This window comes from Myotis brandtii, unplaced genomic scaffold (assembly GCF_000412655.1).
Source record: "Myotis brandtii unplaced genomic scaffold, ASM41265v1 scaffold1739, whole genome shotgun sequence".
In the NCBI taxonomy this organism is placed as follows: Eukaryota; Metazoa; Chordata; class Mammalia; order Chiroptera; family Vespertilionidae; genus Myotis; species Myotis brandtii.
In genome coordinates this window covers 40,501-47,388 of record NW_005356433.1, presented here as the reverse complement: position 1 = coordinate 47,388, position 6,888 = coordinate 40,501, and positions in this window count along the sequence as shown.

Sequence of the window (6,888 nt, the reverse complement as noted above, 5' to 3'; positions counted from 1 at the left end):
CTAGTGTTCCTGCCCACTTTCACTGCAGTAGAATTTCAACTACTCATCTGTCACACCTTATAGGTAGTACCATGGTGACTACCCTCTCAGCTTGGAACATAGAACTGGGAAAAGGAACCTCATACCCATTAGTCCACCTCTTCTCTCATCATCTTTTAGCTTGTTTTCGTGACCAGGGATTTTTCTTCCTCTGTGGGGAAAACACATATATCTGTCTCCCGACCAACTAGACAGGAACCTGTACTCTCTTCTATCTTTCACCCAATGTAAATGTAGCCTCCCATAATCAGTCTTTACCTGTCCCCATAACTATCATATGTGACACCAAAGGGCAGTCCAGATAATCCCTCTCCTCATAACCCTGGGCATCACAGCAGGGGTTAGAACAAGCACATGGCGGGGGGGGCTTAACTACTGCTCTATCATATTTTGAAATCCTGTCTCAGGATCCACAAGAAACCCTAAATGACATTGCCAAAAGTTTAGTTCAAATTCAGGATCAGATAGACTCGCTAGCAGCTGTCACCCTTCATAATTGGAAGGACTAGCTAGACCTCCTAAAGGTGAAGAAAGGGGGTCTATGCCTCTTTCTGTTCTGAAAGAAGAAGGTTGTTTTTATGTCAACCAATCCGGCCTCGTCAGGGATGCTGCCCAAAAATTAACAGAAAGGGCTGCAAAGATTAGAGAACGTCAATCAAATTCATGGGACTACTGGCTAAAGAATGTAAATTGGTATACCTGGCTACTTCCCTTCATAGGACCATTAACATTCCTGTTCCTCATTCTCATTTTTGGCCCATGTACCAGTATTCTGCGCTGTTTTTTATCTTTCCTTCAGGACCACTTTTGAGCCTTCACCAACCAGTCTCTCAGGGAAATCATGCTGCTGCAACCTCTTGCTCCAACCATGAGTTATCTATACAGTGTTCCAGCCGACTACAATCAAAGTCCACCCCCTATGATCTCAACATCCCCCCTCAGCAGGAAGTAACTATGGAAGATAGGACCTTCGTCCCTATTCCATAAAACAAAAAGGCAGGAATGTTAGATCTGATCAAATAATTAAATCGATATCCCCTCCCCTGGGAACTGACCTTTAGACCACTTCACAACAGACATTCCCTTTTGCTTAGACCACATTCCACTTGCTAAGAAGACCATTATCCTTCCCCTCAGGACCTTCCTAGCATCTGGACTTGCCCAGAGAATTCTCCACCCAGAAAAAGCCTGCCTAGAGTCCTTTAAAATCTCTGCCTCCTCATCCCTGGGTGCTGGCACCATTTTTGGGCTCAGCCCATCTGGTATCCAGATGACCTAATAAATTTATAAACCCTTACCACTTTGGCCTCGTGCATTCCTCCAGCGCCCCTAACACAAATAAACTCACAAAAAATTCTTCACAGGTTTGAATGTTTCTTACATTAACAAACCTTAAGCAAACATTTTAAAACTTTATTGACAATACCACGTGTTTTTGTGGAGGTGGAACAACAGGAACACTGATGGCAGAAGTGGCAGTTGGTAAAACTTTGGTAGACAGTTTGGTAGTATCTAATAAGGTTACAAAAACACATGCTCTATGAACCAGCAATTCCACTCCTATATGTATACTCTATGTGAGCATATGTGCATCAGGAGACAAAAAAATGTTTATTTTTTAAAATATATTTTTATTGATTTCAGAGAGAAAGGGAGAGGAAGAGAGACAGAAACTTCAATGATGAGAGAGAATCATTGATTGGCTGCCTCCTGCATTGCCCACACTGGGGATTGAGCCCTGCCCAGGAATTGAACCCTGACCTCCTGGTTCATAGGTCAATGCTCAACTATTGAGCAACGCAGGCTGGACAAAAAAAGATGTTTATAATAACATTTTTCATAATTGTCCCAAACTGGAAATGACCCAAATGTGCATCAGCAGTAGGATGGATAAATAATTTCTTGTAAATTCATAGAATGGAATGCTGTTACTCAACACTGAAAATGATGAACTAATGCTACATACAAAGTTGAACCTCAGAAATATTATTGTAAGGGGAATGAGCCAGATACAGAAGGATACATACACAGTATTTCTATTTATATAAAATTAAAAAACAGGAAGTACCTCTCCACCTCTGCCCAGGATGGGCGGGTAGTGGGCGAGGCAGGGCCAGAGAACCAGAGCGGGCCCCCCGGGGCCTCTGTACAACGCAGCCGGCTGAGGAAGTGGTGGTTGGCTGTGAGGGCCCAGCGGGACCCGGGGTCCAGAGCGCGTGCGCTGGGCTTCAGGTGCAATCAGGATTGGAAAAGATGCCAGCCCCAGCTGCCACATATGAGAGGATAGTTTACAAAAATCCCTCTGAGCACCACTACATGAAAGTCTGCCTAGAATTTCAAGAACATGGGGTTGGACTGAATGCTGCACAGTTCAAACAGCTGCTTATTTCAGCCCTGAAGGACCTGTTTGGGGAGTGCTCTTGTCAGATTGTGGAGCTCTTTGAGCCTGTTAGGATCCTATAAACTTGCAGTGGTTCTCAACCTTCCTAATGCCGCGACCCTTTAATACATTTCCTCATGTTGTGGTGACCCCCAACCATAAAATTATTTTCGTTGCTACTTCATAACTGTAATTTTGCTACTGTTATGAATCGTAATGTAAATATCTGATATGCTATATGTGTTTTCCGATGGTCGTGACCCACAGGTTGAGAACCTTTATAGTATAAAAGCAAGAAATGTGTCTTCAGAGTGATTCGGGTTTCTCCATTTCTCCTTGCATTATCTGGTAATTGTAGGGAACTAGTATTGGATTGAATAGTCTTCAATTTCAGAAACATTCCTCTGCTCTCAAAACTATCTTTTGGTGCCAGCATAATGCTTGATGACTGAAACAGGCTCAGCGCTCCTGTTGATGGAATTTGAGAGTGCCGAAGATGTTCCCCATGATTTCCAGCTGTCGTCTTTGGTGGTGTAGCCTTCAGAGGAGAATCTGCCTGAACCAACAAGTTGTAAGCAGCATATGCGCATCCAAGTTGGAGACCGGGCTGAATTCAGCAGAGCCTTCACACAAAGGGATATGGTTGCCTTCTCAGAACTAACAGGGGATGTCAATCCTTTGCATTTAAATGAAGATTTTGCAAAACACACCAAGCTTGGAAAGACAATTGTGCATGGAGTTTTGATCAATGAACTTATTTCAGCTCTCCTGGGACTAAAATGCCAGGCCCAGGCTATGTATTTATTTCCCAGGAAATTCACTTTCCAGCCCCTTTATATGTTGGAGAAGTTGTAGCTTCTGCAGAAGTGAAAAGGCTGAAGCGGTTCATTGCTGTTATTGCTGTGTCATGCTTTGTAAAAGAAAGTGAAAAGACTGTTATGGAAGGCTGCGTTAAAGCTATGGTCCCAGAAGCTCCCAACCCCTGAAATATGTGTTTAAAGATGCAAGTTCAGGCATCAGTGTTACGGTTATTGAAGAGCCTCTGAGGAAAACGGATTGCTGCTCTTCAACAAGGAGTGGCCAGCAGACCCAGCAGCCCACAGTTGGGGAGGGCAGCAGGTAGCGAGGTGTCCACATGTCCACTTTCTAATTTGGCCTTATGCTTCATACAGACGAGTCTATCATCTAAGTTTGTAAATTTGAAAAAAATAGGGGGAAAGTTATCATTTAGCTCAAGGTTCTTGTTTAAGGATTTCAAAGCAAGTTAAATTTGCATTTGGATAACACAAACTTACCTATATCTGTATAGAATAAATTTCTCAGTGAATTTTTAGCTAGGTAGCATTTAATTTTTGACGGCAATTAGAATAGAAGTTGGGTCTAATCTTTGAACACCTGTCTTTTACCAATAAATATTTAAATACTGTTCTTCAGTAGTTTCTGGGTCAGAGTGTTTTGTAATTTGTTACTGTTTATACCAAGATGGCATCTTGCTTAACCTTCAAGTGGTACATGCCTCTCAGATGGTTTCTTGTTATCAGAGAAAGATTTAAACTCAGTTATGTAAACTCTTGGTCTAATCTATAAAATGGGGCTAATAACACCTACCACAGGATTGTTGGAGATACAAATAGCAAAGCACAAGTCCTAGCCTGTAAACAGTAGCTACTACTATTATTTCTTCTCCCCTGTGAATGAGGTTAGTGGTTTTCCTGAGTTTAAAGCTAACTGGCCCGCAGGTGACATCCAGTCTTTCGGGATGTCAACCAATCTCTTGGTATTTTAAATCTGAAATAGCTCTTGAGTGCAAAATTTCTATTTTAGCAATCCAGATTATTTTCTCCCTTCCTTGATAATGTGGGTTCCCTCCTGTATGTAAATACTATATACTTATTGTAAAAAATTTTATAAGAAATAAAAAGTATAAGGAACACCGTGGAGGCCAAGTTCTTCAGAGTTGGGGGGCATTAAAGAGAAAATGTGCCTAATGTGTTAGTATTCAATGGTCATCCTCAACACAGCTAACCCTTTTAGGACAATCTGTAACAGAACATGCATGTGGCCCACCTGAATGGCTCTGACCATAGCTAGATGCTTTGATCAGGAAAGTAAGATCAAGTGTAATTGGTTGGATCAACTCACATTTCCTGGAAAAAGGTTTTTTCTCCTAGTAGATCAGTGACTAGATTTTTATTTTAGTTTTTTACATTAAGGGGATCAGTTAAATGGATTACTTGAAAGAATTAATTCTAGTCACTAGAGGGCAGTGATGTTTGTAAAGTATTTTTAAACTTGTTTAATATTGTACCATACTCTGGTTGGTGACTGAAGTAAAAATAATCAAAATCAATGTGAGAAACAAGGGTGCCATTCTCATGCATTTCAGAGTGGGCAGCATTCACAGGCTCATATCCACCGGAAGAAGGCTTGCTGATAGATAAAACACTGCACATGTTGAAAATTTGATATACGTTGAAAAAATGGGGAACTTGCACAAAATTTGGACTGAAGCCATATTCAAATTCTATAGAACTCATTCTCTGACTTAGCAGCAGTCTTGAAATGGAGTGTGATATCATCATTAATACTAATAGCCACCATTTCTTCAATACTTGATGTGCCTATTTTCTACATTAACTAATCCTTTGAACAACTTTGTGAACTTAAACTTATGCTGTCCTATTTTATAGACAAGGAAACAGACTGATGCTGTGTGACTTGCCCAGGGTTGTACAGTGAGTATGCAGGAGAGCTCGGATTCAGATGGCCCAGCCTGGCTCCAAACATTTCTTTGTTACATCACCCTGTGTCTTATAATGTTCCCATTACTAAAGCAATGCCAGTTTCTATAATAGTATCTTTTTATGGCCACTGAAAGTATCTGGAAACGTAAAAAAAAATTTAAAAAACAAAAATAGTGTCTGGGGATTCATATTTGAGTGGTAAAGCTCTAAAGAAAGGTAAACAAGTAAAAGTCATAACTATCACCAGGGTTTTCCTTTAGAGGAAAGAGGTGATTGAGCAGGAGCCCACAGGGATCTCAGGAGTTCTGGCAATGTTCTATCTCTTGATCTTTATGGTGGTTTCCTTTATAATAACTTGTTATGCTGTATATTTACAATTTATGCATTATTTGTTTTCCCCTTAAATAAGAATGTTTTAGATCCTGGAGGTAATATTAGGATCTATCTCAGGGTTATTGTAAGAAGGAAATGAAATCATGTAGAGCACTTGGAATATTTCTGGCACTTGGTAAGATAAGAAATGATAACTGTTAGGAATGTAGGGCAATACAATCCTTAACGGCCATTTGTGTGTTTCCCGCTACAGGAAAACAAAAGACCAGGAAAAATTTGTCATTTTGATTTGCATCTCAGACCATATAAGGAATGGAAACTGTCCTGAAGGCACCTGATCATGTAACCAACCAGACAACCAAGGGGTCTGAGCTGCCTGTCACTACTTGAGACAATTAAGCAGAGACAGGATTCAATCAATAATGCCAGCAGTATGGGAGAGCAGCAGGTCACCCACAAAAACCTGCTCTGTCTCTCCCCATAAGCCAGCTGCTTATATTGTGTTGAAGGACAAAGATTATGTGGGAAAGTAGGAATCACAGGCATGGGAAAGCAGGCACAGTATAATCATTGCAGGTTACAAGTCATGTGGATTGGGCGCGGGGTTCACAGAGGGTGGGTGCCTCCTGGAGCCCCGGGACCAGATTACAGGCAATAGGGACTGAGGGTTGTAAAGAGTGGGTGCCTCCAGGACTAGATTGTTTTACAACCATGAGGTTGTAAATCTTTCCATAATGATAGGCAGTTCTCAGGACAGGAGTATGGACTGCATTCTGATGTTAGCTCCCATGTCACAGGGCATACAACTCTCAGCCAGGTTAGAATGTGCTTTCTCTAATCAGAACAGAACCATCATGGCTAACAGAGCATGAGTAATATTTCTTAAGATTATAGCTGATCCCCAATATTCTATTTCTGTCACTAACAATCACACACCTGCATTCCATCCGCATTCCAAGCCCACCAGTTCAGCCTCCAGACCCACTGACAAAAGTTTCCTGCCAGTGGAAGTTTCCTGCATATAAGGATGAAACTCCAGCTCCTGAGTGCTGCCATCATGGACACAAAATCCTGGTGGCTGGGTGCTGTGCAGCCATTCCCTTTGGATATCCCATTGTCCATCTCCTTTCCCTAAATAAATTCAATTTTCTTTAATCACCGTCTGATTTAGCCTACCCACGTGCATCATACACTATGTTCATCTTTTACTTCTTAAACACTCATAATGTCTCTCTTTTTTTCCTTATTGCTTAAGGTATTATATATGTATCCTTACCCCCCCCACCATTTTCCTCCCACACCCCTGCTCATGCCCTCACCCCCTGGAGTCTGCATCCATTGGTTAGGCTTATATGCATGCATACAAGTCCTTTGGTTGATCTCTCCCCCTTG